A 14,095-nucleotide genomic window follows, 5' to 3' on the forward strand; every position below is an offset into this window, starting at 1 on the left:
AAGAAAGCCTTGTGACATAGCACAGATTTCAGCTCACGGTCAAAAGCAAGAGAAACGGAAATAGAAACTCTTGCTCAGAGCTGTGTAAAATGAAAAAGGTTCTTTTACAGAGCAGCAAACTTCGTGACACTATCAGCCCTGGAGAAGGAATGGTCCAAGCCCTTGTAGAGACAGAGCAGTAGACTCTCCCTATCAGACGAGACTGGCTCAAACGACATTGGGCTGTTCATTATGACTGGAATATCGCAGATTCTCTGGTTCTGTACAGCATGATCACAGGCACAGGCACCACAGCAGAGAATTAGCCGAGGACAAACAGTGCTGAAATGCCGAGTATATGAGTTTATGAGTTCTGACTGAAGGTGCCAGGTCTGGGCATAGCAACTTCCTCCCTGAAGGCAAAGGCTGCCTCCTGTCAGTGAGGATGACCTCAGCTTATCAGCATTAGCATCTTGGGTCAGACTAATTTGCATATGATGGATATTAGCAAGGATGTAAAGAAAATTCCTAGAAGAAATGACTACAGGAAGGAGCATTTGTCACAGAGAACAGCTGGGAGGCTAGATGAATGGACTTCTACTCGTGGGGTTCATTTCACTGTATTTTTATGTTTCTTTCATTTTATTAGCATATATTCACTGTTCAAAATGATGGGTTTCATTTTGACAATATCATGATGTAAGTCATGTACTTTTCTTATTTTACTCCACCCCATCCCCACTGCACTCCTCTCCCTCCCTCCCTCCCTCCCTCCCTCCCTCCCTCTCTCTCTCTCTCCCTCCCTCCCTCTCTCTCTCTTTCTCGCTCTCACTCTTTCATTTTTATTGTTAAGTTTTCCTTATATTTCAATGTTGAGACTTGCCAGAAAGTGTAGATCTCATTTGACTCTGACAACATGATTTGATCTATAACAGCCAAGGTAGGGTCACAGGAGAAAAATTTACATCTGGAAGATGTCCAAAGGATGCATGCAGCTTCTCACAGGAAAGAGAACATTCCCATGTGGAAGATGATCAGTGAGTCAATATTGCTTCTCACCAAAGAATCAAATGCTAGGTGTTTTACCCCATTTATAAGGAATGTATATGTAAATGGGGCATATATAAATAAGACAGTTCTACATGGGGCATCTATAACAAGCATAAGAGGAGGTTACTTTGGTCAATCTCTATTATTCCAAGGCCATGTGTTTATACCATTCATTGCTCATCTTACACTACCCAGCAGTTCTAAAGTACTAATGTCAAAACTTTGGTGTTCTTTCCAGAGAGGCCATCATTCCTGGTTGGATTCTTGGGGCAAAGAAGACGTGCCCAGATATTGTATCTAGGTGCCCCATTCAGCAGAGACATTGAAGCCTGATATCACTGAGGTTTTCTGAGTTCTTTTGGGTCAGATTATTACTCTAAAAGGACAGAATGAGGTGTTGGGAGCTTCCATTTTGCCAGGAATGAGACAGAGTTAGATAGAGTGAAGTTGGATTTATTTTCAGGTTCAATAGTTAGCAAACCCTGGCATCTTTGTCCCCTGAGTGCTAAAGCCTGTCTTGACAGCAAATCCTGGCCTGAGGACATTCTTGTTTTTCTATGAACCACTCAAGTTCTTTGGAGGACCAGATATTTCCAAACTGTCCTGTGAGCTGTATAGAGAAGGCCTCTGTCCTGACAGCTGGGTCTGGAGAATCTGCCTATCACATACAACAATTTGCAAAGACTCAGATGTTTGCTAACTAATAGAGCAAGTGAGAATTGTAAGAGAGACTTATGAGTTGAGATGGAACTCCACCCAAGCCAGAGCGCATGCTGAGCTGAGGACTCTTGCCTATGAAAATGATAGTGATAGAGAGCAGGGGGATAACTGAAGAGAAATAACAACTTGCTTCCTTTCTTCTGGAGGTGTTGGGCATTTTGAGAAGGGAAAAAAATGTTGTGAGAAGGGGAAGAAGCTCCCTTCAATGTGACCAATGGACCAATGCAATTTCTCACCTAGAGTACCTCTCCTACATGAAAGAGTGTTCCCATCTGGAAGATGACCAAAGCAGGGATGTAGCTTCTCACCTGGAGTGTTTCTAATAAAAGAGAAAGAGTGTGCTCATACTCTCTCTCTGGTCTTCACATCTGGAAGATCACCAAATGATGGATGCAGCTTCTCACCTAGGGTGTTACCTATAAAAGGAGAAAGAGTGTCTTTACATCTGGAAGATGACCAAAGTATGGATGCAGCTTTTCACCTAGAATGTTTCCAGTAGGGAGAGAGTGTGTTCACACTCTCTCTGGTCTTCACGTATGGAAGATAACCAAAAGATGGATGCTGCCTCTAAACAAGAGTGCTTCTTCTACAGGTGTGTGTGTGTGTGTGTGTGTGTGTGTGTGTGTGTGTGTGTGTTCACATCTGAAATGGAGCTTGTCTGGATCATTGGGCCAGGGCCTGGTTCATCCTCTTCTGCTGCCCATCCCAGCAGACCTGTGCAGGTCAGAGGGGCCAGACCCTTTAACCATCATGTCTCTGGGGACAGTACCCTAGGAATTGGTTAGGAAGAGTGTGCTGGAACATAATGTGGGTTCACACTGTGTTTTGTTCTGTTCCCATGACTCAATATGAAGAGGGTTAGTTCCTGGTTATGAGACTCCAGCTGTGGTCTGGAGTCTGATGCCAGCAAACCGGCTACCTAGAATGGTATGACTGCCCATCCTTCTGGATTTGGTCACTGCAATTAGTTTTCTAGGGTTTTGTAGGCAAAGCACTATAGATGACTGGCTATCATACCAGCATCAATTTCTTTTTTCACAATCCTGGAACTATAATGACTGGAGAAAGTATATGTTCTGATCCTCTATTTCTACAATTATAAAATGGGAAGAGAAATACCGACCACATGAGGATCCTGAAGAAATTTTAACTTATACCATTTGTAAATAACCAAAAGATCCTTGGGTCCTTGGGTCCCAGCTTGACTATTGCAAGATTGCTGAACATACATATGAGTTATAGCTTGATTTACTCAGTCACTCTACTGAACCTGTGTAGATATATAAATGTAGGTTAATGTAAAATAACAGTGAAAAGAACCCCGTACATTTTAGATAAGAATTCATACATGTTCCTTTTCATAGAGTCTATATATGGAATTTTAGTCTGGGGTAAATTCAAAAATGAAAGTTACAATAAATTCATGTATTACAAAATGAAAGAAGGCCAGCTTTCATTTTGCTGCAGTGTTTTTTTTTTTTCTTTCAACACTTTAATTTTAGAGTGAAACAATTCAAATTATGTTCCCTAATGGTCTTTGGTGTGCGTTGTACAAATTGCAGAAAGAACAAAACAGAAGAGAGAACCCATTGCTATAATGGGTTTCATTTTTCTTCTTTCCTTTTTAATCTAATGTTTTTGAAGTGTTTTCCCATGGGAATAGAAGTTTCTTCACGAAAGTTGAAATGAAAGGGAAGAATTCTCCACACAGAGTGACTCATAAAAACAGGTTTCCTATCTCATCTCCATGAGTAGAATGGGTTTTGCTGACCTGGTTGAGGAATGTGAGCATCCTAAGTGGAGGTTCCTGACTGAGGAATGTGAGCATCCTAAGTGGAGGTTCCTGACTGAGGAATGTGAGCATCGTAAGTGGAGGTTATCTTAGAGGGAAAACTTCATCTCAGAGAAACAGAGAGGGAATTTGCTAAGAGAGAATTTGCTTTTCCTTCTTGCTCCTTGCCTGGCAGAGCTCTGATTCTGTCCTTCCTGGGGGCAGACATCAGAGGTTAGAGGTCTGTCAGGGGACAGGATAGATGTTAGCCCAGAAAGGTGTGTCCTGGGATGGGCAGGAGAACATCACAAACAGAATCCCTGGATGACAGGCTTAGTGACATTTCCTGATCAATTGTAGGACATTTTGAGGGTGTCTGAACTGTATTTGGAGATCTCTTTTCTTCCTCTTTAGGTAATTCTGATGTCTTTCCACTAACCTCAAGGGTAGAGACAGCTTTCCAAATGCTTTACATCTTTTATCCACTTCCCCCATGGGCCTACCTGCTGAGGTCTGGTCCTAGGAAATATTAGCACTTCTTCATGGGTCTCTCAGCTTTGTTCAAATCCAGATAATGTCCCAAATCCTTTCTAAATCACACAGTGTTGCCAGATAAAATAAAGAGGCCCAGCTGAATTTAAAGTTTATATAAATGATAATGCCTTAGTATATGTGATCATTTTTATCACCACTGCCACCAAACACTTGATAGGAACAAGTTAAGATAAAAGGTTTGTTTTGCTCATGGGTTCAGAGGCTTCACTTCATCATGGTAAGGAGCTGGCAGAGCAGACTGCGTCCTTATGGGCAGGAAGCAAAGCAACCGTACAACCAGGACAAAATACAGCACCCAGTGACTTCCTCAAAACATAGTTGGTTCAAAGTTTGAATCCATCAATGGATATTTATATGTTTTCAACCCAGCTAATGAAGGCCCTATATACTATGACCCAACTTTTTTGTTTGTTTGTTTGTTTTTCTAAGTTCTCTTTGTTGTTCGGTCCCTCCCCAATAGGCTACTAACTCTGGGTTTCCCACCGCAGACTTTGTGATATGAACTGGAGTCCATGCACTTTATTTTGGATGCTTTGAAAACATTGGTAAGGAAAGGGGAAGTGGGACATTACCCACAGTGAGTGGATGGTGCTGAGTCCTGTGGGCAAATTCTGAGAAACAAAACCCATGAAAACTCATCCCGCTCGTGGGCAGAAGCAGTTGCACTGTTCACACACCAGCTGTGCCAATTACTGGTTGAGAGCTCCATTTGGAGTGTTATTCCTCTTGTGTCATTGTCCCGAGAGATGGACAGTGAAGAAAAGACCTCAGGTAGAGATGCAGATGCAGGCAGGTCAGAGTACACTGCTGGAGACAGGGAAAATTATCATGCACAGGAACAGGGACCAGGGTAGCTGCTGCAGACATTGTCTTTCCATTTTAGGGCACTTCATGTTGCTACTCCCTCAGATTCTTTGCATCTCATCCCCACAGCCCTTTGTTCTATTCAGATTATAACTTGAACTTTGAGTCATGACCTCACAGGGGGTCATAATTGATTGTGGGTGTTGTGAAAAAGGTGGAAGAAGATTTATGAATGTGTAACAGCCCAAATCAAATCAGATGCACAGTGAATCCAAGGTGTTTCTGGCAGTGCTCACCTGTGTTATCACCTGACTCCCCTACAGCCCATGCTCTTCACACCAAGCCTGCCCACACAGCATGAAATTCCAACAAACACAGTTAGCCTGAAATGCCTCTGCCCAGCTTGAGACTACCATATGATGTGAGTTGCAGTATTTTTACTATAAATGCAAAGTCTCCAGCTCTTATAGAAATATAATAGTTTAATTACAAAAAACAAAACAAATTTTTTTCTATTGTCATTCAGTAGCGTGTGAGCATAGAATGGTTATATCATTGAATGGGATTGAGTTAGAATGTTATGATTTTAAAAACTATGTTTGTGGAGCTGGAGTGTTTGCTGCTTAGGAGTGTTTACTGCTCTTCCAGAGCACTTGAGTTAGACATCCAGGAAGCATATGTGGTGATTCACAACCAACTGTAACTCCAACTTCAGGGAATTGGATACCCTCTTCTGGACTCCCAGGTACACACATTCACATACAGATACACACATGTGCACATAATTTAAAATATAAAAAACAAAAATTATAAACAAAACAAATATAAAAATCAACCTTTAAAAATTGCTGTTTGAATTTCTGTCTGACTTATCTTTCATTTTTTTTTAGAAAAGTCATTCAGTGGATTTTGCCTGGAATTTAGGGTAGTATTTATGTAAAACAGTGTACTCAGCATTGATGATCACTCATTAAAGTATCAGTCAGCTCTGAACAATGCTGAAGATGCTCTACATCTTGGAGAATCGGATATTCAGCCAACATTTAATTGAATAAGTAAAAATAAATAACCACACCCAAATCTTAATAATTTCAAATTGCTATACTTGAGACAGACTTTCTGTCAATTTTGTTGTTCATCAACATTTTTTTTAAACTTTGCTCCAAGGAGCAGGCCTGTGAAAGAGTAGGCCAACTTGAAGAGTCTTTCTTGATAGGAGGTATAAAGAATGGGCTCTCTTCCTCTGAGGGGCATGAAGTAACCTGTGATGGCTTGCTACTCTCTTGGCTCAGAAAACCTTACAAACAATGTAATGCAAGTGTACTTAGTGTTCACTGTAATACCTGTCAAGTTCCCTGAGCTTTGGGGGTTCTACACATCTGAAAACCTACCCGAACATGTCACTTCAAGGAAGTAATGTATGTCACTCTGGTGATAGAATGACAGACTTGGTAGGTGTGCCCAGGCCAAACCAGGAGGGAGGGGATGGGGGTGACAAAGTGCTAGTGAACCAAAAATAGTGTGAAATTTTGCTATATAGGCTTGAAAATGGAGAAAGGAATGATGAACTGAAAGGTTTAGACATAGATCCTCTGGTCACTGAACACATCCAAATGAACAAAGCACCCAAGAAGTATCACCAAGCCTGTGAAGCTGAGGGTCACATTGACCGACATGAGAGGTGTCCTCTGCCACACTGAGATGACCCTCACTGGAAAGGAAGACAGGAGAGAGGGAGCCTGCATCCCGGAAAGAGAGCCATGAGAAGCAAAGCAAGGTGAATGGTATAGTAACAAACCCAGCAAGAGTGCAAACCCACACACACATACTGATTTGAACACAAAATATTTTTAAAAGAGCTAAGAATGTGATCAAACCGAAAACAATCAACAACTTTTCATATTTTTCAGAGACATGAGGTCGCGGGGCAAACTGTAGCTCCCCAAATTGGAAAGATAGACAATCAGACTGAGGAATTACATCCTACTAGGTGAAAATTCAAGCAGAAATCTCCCTGAGAATGGTTGGGGGTGGAAAAACTCCAAACTGTAATTGGTAACATGCTGAGGGCTCAGTGTGAATATGCTGGTGAAAAATCCCAGAGCACTTGGTCAGTCATCAGGCACCCTTCTCTTGGTGAGTCTATTTCCAGTATTGCCAGAAGGTTTTCACAGTAAATACTAAAGGAAAAAACACTTTTTGCTTTGGTGGAAGGAGGAGAGACGGAACTCTTGATGCCTGCCAGAGCTGTCTGTTCTTGCCAAGGTCTGCACTTAGGAGGATTGATTTTCCCAGAAGTTAAACGGATGGGTTTTATCAGACTGGAACCTGTCTTAGGGAAGAAAAAGAGGAAACCCTGATCCCTCCAGCCATGCTGCTTCACCTCACATCAACAGAACCTAAGAAGTGCTGATGCAGTGCACAGTCCAGGGACACACACTGTTAGAAAGTTGGGAATCCAACCCCAGGGCCACAGACAATGCCTTTTCCCCACACCACGTCACTGCCCTGCTGCTAAAGCTCTGTTTGCCACAGCTCCTCTCTTCCAGTATAAGAGCAACAGTCAGACACCACAATGGTATCTGAAATTACTAGATCAGCAATGGTTTTCGTAAAGTTTCAACTGACACGGTATAATTTTGTATATTTATGGACACAGTGTGAGGTATTTCAACTCATGTATACTAATTAGTAGATTAAGGTAACTGGCATTTCCATCACCTCAAGCATGTATCAGTTCCTTGTAGAGATAAAGAATTTTTTGAAAACCTTGTGAGCGAGTTTCTGTAAAAATGTATAGAAAGCCCAGGAGTAGAAGGATAATGTGAGCAGAAACATGAAAGCAGAAGCTCTACTACAGACTCTAAATGAAGGGCCAGAGACCAAATCACCAATAGAAACAACGAAGAACATCTTTACTATACTCACTAGTAAATTACACATGGCACAGGAAGAATCTCTGAGATGAAATGTACAAAATCAGTAACTTCCCAAACTGAAAAACACACAAAAATTCTGAAAAGTAAAAATAGCAGAGTATGTAAGGCTTGTCATACAACTACAAAGGATGCAACACATGTGTGATGGGATCACAGAAGAGGGGGTGGGGAGCAAGATTTTAAAATAGTGACTGAGGACTTCCTGACAGGAAGCCATGCTTTCAGAAATCCCAGAGAAGACTAATAAATGAAACTAAACAAAAAAGTGAGAAATTGAAAAAAACATTCTAGTTGGGCATACTGATACACGTCTGCAATCCTATCACTCAGAAGGCTAAATAGGAGGACTGAAAATCTGAGGTCAGCCTGGACGGTTTAATCACTAAATACCAGCCTACAATGTATTGTGAGTACCTGTTACTAATCAAACAAATAAATAAACTATGCCTAGTCATGCAGTAGTCAACTTCTCATGAGTGTAACAAGAACCCCTCCCTCCAAAAAAAAAAAAAAAAAAAAAAAAAAAAAAAAAAGGAAGTTGAGCTTAGCTGACAGTCTTAGGGGTTTCCACCCTTTGGCTTTGGAGCACATGAAGCAATCCACCACAGAAGGAGCAGGTAGCCAAGGAAACATACGAATCTTATGCAGTCAGGAGGTGGCAAGGAAAGGGGAGAGACAACGGTTCCGTGATTCCTTTCAAAGCTGTCCTCAACGACTAGAAGACACAAGAATCCACCACCTCTTAAAATTTCCCCTCCCAAGAGCACCAAGCTGAAGACTAAGCTTTAACACAATGGCATTTGGGGTGGGGGTGAAGGGAGGACAGCCCAGACCTGAGTATCACAGTATAGTGTTTAAACCCAAGAAAGTCTAAGCTAAATAAACTATCTTGAAAGAAATCAGTATGGGGAGGCACACCTCTGTGGTGGTCTGAATGAGATGACCCCATAGCTCCAGAACTTGAATGTTTGGTCCCTCGGTGCTGCTGTTTGGGTTGGTTTAGGAAGTGTGGCTTTGTTGGAAGAACTATGTCACCAGAGGTGGGATCTGAGAGCTTAAACACTGACATCATTTCAAATGCATTCTGTGCTTCATGCTTGAGGTTTAGGATGTGAGCCTTCAGATGCTCCTCCCACCACCATGCCTGCTGCCTGTTGCCTCCACTCCACCATCACGGAGTCTAACCCTTGGGAACTCTAAGCCCAAATAAACTCTTCTGTAAGTTTCCTTGGTGTTTTATCACAGCAGTAGAAAGGTAACTAATATACCTTCCCTACAGAGGACAGGAGGCAGCGGTTTTATTCAACTTCTCAGAAGCCATGTAAACAAAACCAGAATACCATGAGTAGTGTGGGAAAATAAGGACACCAGCAGAGAGTCTCCGCCTGAGGAACAATCCCTCAAAAGTGAAGGAGAAACAAAGCCTGACTTGAAAAAAAGAAAGTAAGGAATTTGTTGGATTTAGAGATAACGTGAAAAAAAATAGTAAAACAAGTTCTTTAGAGAGAAAGAAAACAATGTAGGCCAGAAATGAAAGTCTACAGTCAGAAGAACACTGGAGATGGAAAAAGTGGGAGCAGACTAAAATGAATTTGTGTTATTCTCAATTGATCTAAAAAACAGAAGTTTTATTTAAAGTAATAACAGTAGCAGTGCGTTCCATTATGTGTGGTATGTATAATTGAAAGAAATGGCAGCAAGGATAGAGGAGATAATGGCGATAAACTGGGGATATTTTGTAATTATGAATGCTTGTACCGACTGAAGCTTCACAGTGTTATTTGGAAGAGGATTTGAATTGGTCTTAAAGATAAATCACAAACTATAGAGTAATCACTAAAAAATTTGCTAGAGAGATATCTAAATTGAAATGCTAACAACGAACCAAGCTTGAAATCCTAAAATGCTTAGTGGGAACCACAAAAAGTAAAGACTGGAGAAGAAAAGTAGGAACAAAAACAAGGGTAACTACTGGGGAAAAAAAGTAAGAAAAAAATAGAAGCAAAGCAAACTGTAGTAATAGTCAATTATTGATCTAAATACTCTAACAACAACAACAAAACCAAATTATCTTTGGTTTCGTGCCTGGCCTTTAACCACTGAACCCTGTGGTGGTGAGGGTGAGGGAAAGATGCCCTCCCCAACTTGCCCCTACCACCGGTAGCACAAATCTTAAAAGTTCTTATTAATAAAATCAAACCTGAAGCCAGGTATTGGGGTGAATGCTAGAAGATAAGAGAAGCAGAACAAACCACAGCCACCTCGCCTCACCAATTCCTCAGCTGATCCTGTTTCCTCAAACTGGAAGCCTGAGTCCTCATCCAAATGGATCTCAGCTGAACTGCTGCTCAAAAGCCTAAAAAGCTTAACAGGCTCTAGTTCCTGGTCCTCACATCTTATATACCTTTCTGCTTCCTGCCATCACTTCCTGGGATTAAAAGCATGTGTCACCATGCCTGGCTGTTTCCAGTGTGGATTTGAACTCACAGAGATCCAGATGGATCTCTGCCTCCAGAATGCTACGATTAAAGGTGTGTGTGTGCCACCATTTTCTGGCCTCTATGTCTATCTAGCGACTATTCTGTTCTCTGACCCCAGATAAGTTTATTAGGGTGCACATTATTTTGGGGAACACAACATCATCACATTTCCCCCTTTTTGTCTAAAATTAAAAAAAAAATCTTATAACTAATACAAGAAAAACTATATCCAATAAGTGTATGCAATATATACAGTCAAGAATTACATTAACAATAAGGGGAACTGACCTTCCCCCTTACCAGCTATAGCATTCAGGAAAATGGGCCCTGCACCTCACCTGGGCAGCAGAATAGAGCTGACCCTGTTGACAACCTGAGAACATGAGCATGGGAGATCTGGCCCCACCCCTCATCGCCATATGGTGGCGCGGGCAAGAGAGAGATGTCATCATGTCGTGTTGTGTCTCCCCCCTCCCCGCCCACCAAAACACACATACCTATAACGGGTGGGAGAGCTGGTCCTGAGGTCGTAAGAGCAGGAGAACTGTTCTTACCCTGCCCCTTACCAGCTGCAACACTCTGGAGAGTGACCCTTGCACTTGACAGTAGAGCTGGCCCTGAAGGTGTGGGTGTGGGAGAGGGGACCCTGAGGGCATGAAAGCAGGAGAACTGGCCCCACCCCTTGCTCATCACCAAGGCAAGGTGTGAACTAGCCAGGGTAATGCTGAAGACCTCACCCTGGTAGGGAGGACAGAGGAGAGCTGGCAGACTGACCAACCCTACAACTACCCAGGCCCAGAACCAGGGTTATGAGTTAGCCCACCCCAACATCCACCCCCATTTATGATCTGCTGAAGCATGTGAAGGGGCCAGTACTGCAGACTCAAAGCTGCAGGATCACCACACCACAGACTGACAACAGGATAACCAAGAAGAGGCCCAGCAGCGACAGTGTAGCAGAAACCAGAGGCCTCAAACCAGACCGGTAACTCTTTGCAATGAACACTTGCAAGTAAAGATATACGGATTGGAGGGTTTACAGCATAACTCACTGTGTCATACGACAGCTTCTATGACAAGACTGGTGTTTCCTTTTCTTCTTTTTTTCTCTTAAATTTCATTTTATTTAATTTGGGGGGGGGAGCAGGTACAAAGGAACAGGGAAATGAATGAGATTGAGATGCATGATGTGAAAGACAAAAAGAATAAATAAAAAGAAAGTTAAAAAAAATATTAAGGTAAGTGAAGAATAATAACTGTATGCTCTCTAAAAGAATTCCATTTTAAGCTGGGCAGTGGTGGCCCATGCCTTTAATCCCAGGACTCGGGAGGCAGAGGCAAGTGGATCTCTGTGAGTTTGAGGCCAGCCTGGTACAGCAAGCTCTAAGACAGCCAGGGCTACACAGAGAGACCCTGTCTCAAAACAAACAACAATAACAAAAAAGAATTCCATCTTAAATACGAAGATAATCACTGATTTTAAGTAAAAGGATGAGGTAATATGCCATGCCAACAAGAAAAGTGAGACTACATAAATACTTCTAGACAATGCTGACTTGAAGCATTAGGGGTAACGATGGCATTACATATCGATACTGAAAGAAGATATGGCATTTTTAATGTGCATGCGGAAATAACTGAGTATCAAAACTCATACAGCAAGAACTAATAGATCTCCAAGGACAAATAGATGAAGTCACTATTATAGTTGGAAACCCAGTGACTCTCTATCAGAAATGGATACCCCCTAACCTGGCAAGACGGCTTAATGGGAAAAAAGTATCTGCTGCCAAGTCTGGCAACCTCAGTGGGCTGCTGGGACCCACAAGGTGGAAAAAGAGAAGCATCTCTGCAAGATTTCCTCTGACCTCCACATGTATATTATGACATATAGTCAATAAATAAGTAAGTAAATTAATAAATAAATGTATTTTAAAAAATGAATGGATTGATCCTACAGGCAGAAATTCAACATGGACATGGTTGAACTAAACAACAGCATATGTCAACTAGATATAATTGATATTATTTAGAATTCATCCTCAAAAAAGAAAATTACATGTTCTTCTCAACCTTACATGGAACTTTCTCCTGAACAGACCACACTATGGACCATAAACATCCTTAACCAATGTAAAGGAATAGAAATCACATAATGTTTGCTCTTAGTGAAATTAAAGTAAAAATCAATAACAGAATGACATATGGAGTAATCTAAAAATACACAAAGAATAAATAATACTTAAATCAAGAGAAAATTTAAATGATTTTGACCTAAACAAAAATGGAACTTATCAAAGTTCATGGGGACAGCGGTTGATCAGGGAATGTCACTCTTATAGGGAAGCCAAGGTTCTAAACATGTATGTTAAAGAAGAAAAATTTAAAACAGGTCATCAAAGTTTCTACATTAGGAAACTAGAAAAAGACAGGTAAAGAAGAGTAAATAAACCCAAAGAGCACAAAGGGAAGAAATAAACATTAGAGCAGAAATCAGTGAATGCTTTAAAGGGACATCAATAGATACCGTCAGCAAAAAGAAACACTTACTTATTAAAATTTCCAATAAAATCAGTTAGTGTGCAGACTGGCTAAGTAGAAAAGAGAGAAGACACAAGTCACACAACTCAGAAGTGAAAGAGAAAGTTCCACTGCAGACCTCTTGAATGTCTTTCAAATGTCATTTGACTTTGAAAGATGGCAAATGAATATCACAAACAGCTCCATCAACCACAAATTTGATAGCTTAGATGAAGCAGACCAGTTCCTTGAAAGATAAATATGCCACAGTACACAAGAAGAAACCGATGGCAGGCTGATATCTTGTAAAGAAATAGAGCCAGTAGTCAACAACCTTCCAAACAGAAAGCACCTGACTAAAGTAATTAGATAAGAAAATTCTGAACAACTTGTGGAAAAATTCCATGATTTCTCTACAATTTCTTCAGAGAACAGAAGTGAATGAGAAACTTTTTCATAATTTTATCTAAGAGGATGATATTATTATAACATCAAATATTAAATAAGGGCATTATAAGCAAACTACAGACCAATAATTTTCATGAACATAAGTGAAAAAATCCTCATCAAATATTTAGTAAATGTAACACAAAATGAATATGAAGAGTTAAATGTGGTAACTAAGTGGGCCTGCACACCTTGCAAGTTTGGTTCAACATTTAAGAGTAGTTAGTATAAATCCTTTACATCGTCTAAAGAAGAGAAAGTACATGACCATATTAATAGACACCGAGAGAACATTTAGCAAAATGTGCATATGTTTATGCCAAAAGTCAGCACCAAACCAGAAAAAGGGACTTTCTCCACTTGCTAACAGAGGTTCTTAAAACAGACAAACAAAAACACCTACCAAATAATGAGAATCTGCAACTTTGCTGACAAAATCAAGACCACAGCAAGAATATTTTCTTTTTACAAGTATTTCTACTTTATACTTGAAGTCCTGGTGAACTCAGGTTATATTAAATAACAATAATAAAAGGAAGAAAGAAAAGGTATGAAGATTGAGAGGGAGAAAAAAAATATTCATTTTCAAATGATAAGACTATCTAAATACAGTGGAATCACAGAAAGAAAATTAATTGTTTTCCTATATACCAGCAAAGAACAAGTAGAACTTGAAATTAAAAACATTGTCACTTATATTAACTTCTTAAGAAACTTCTACTCAAGTTTAAATCCAACAAAATAATAAAAGATCTATATGAGGAAATCCTCAAAACTCTGATGAAATACATTGTATTACTTACTTTTCTATTCCTGTGATAAAGCACCAT

Source organism: Peromyscus leucopus, chromosome 7 (genome assembly GCF_004664715.2).
Source record: "Peromyscus leucopus breed LL Stock chromosome 7, UCI_PerLeu_2.1, whole genome shotgun sequence".
Classification (NCBI taxonomy): domain Eukaryota; kingdom Metazoa; phylum Chordata; class Mammalia; order Rodentia; family Cricetidae; genus Peromyscus; species Peromyscus leucopus.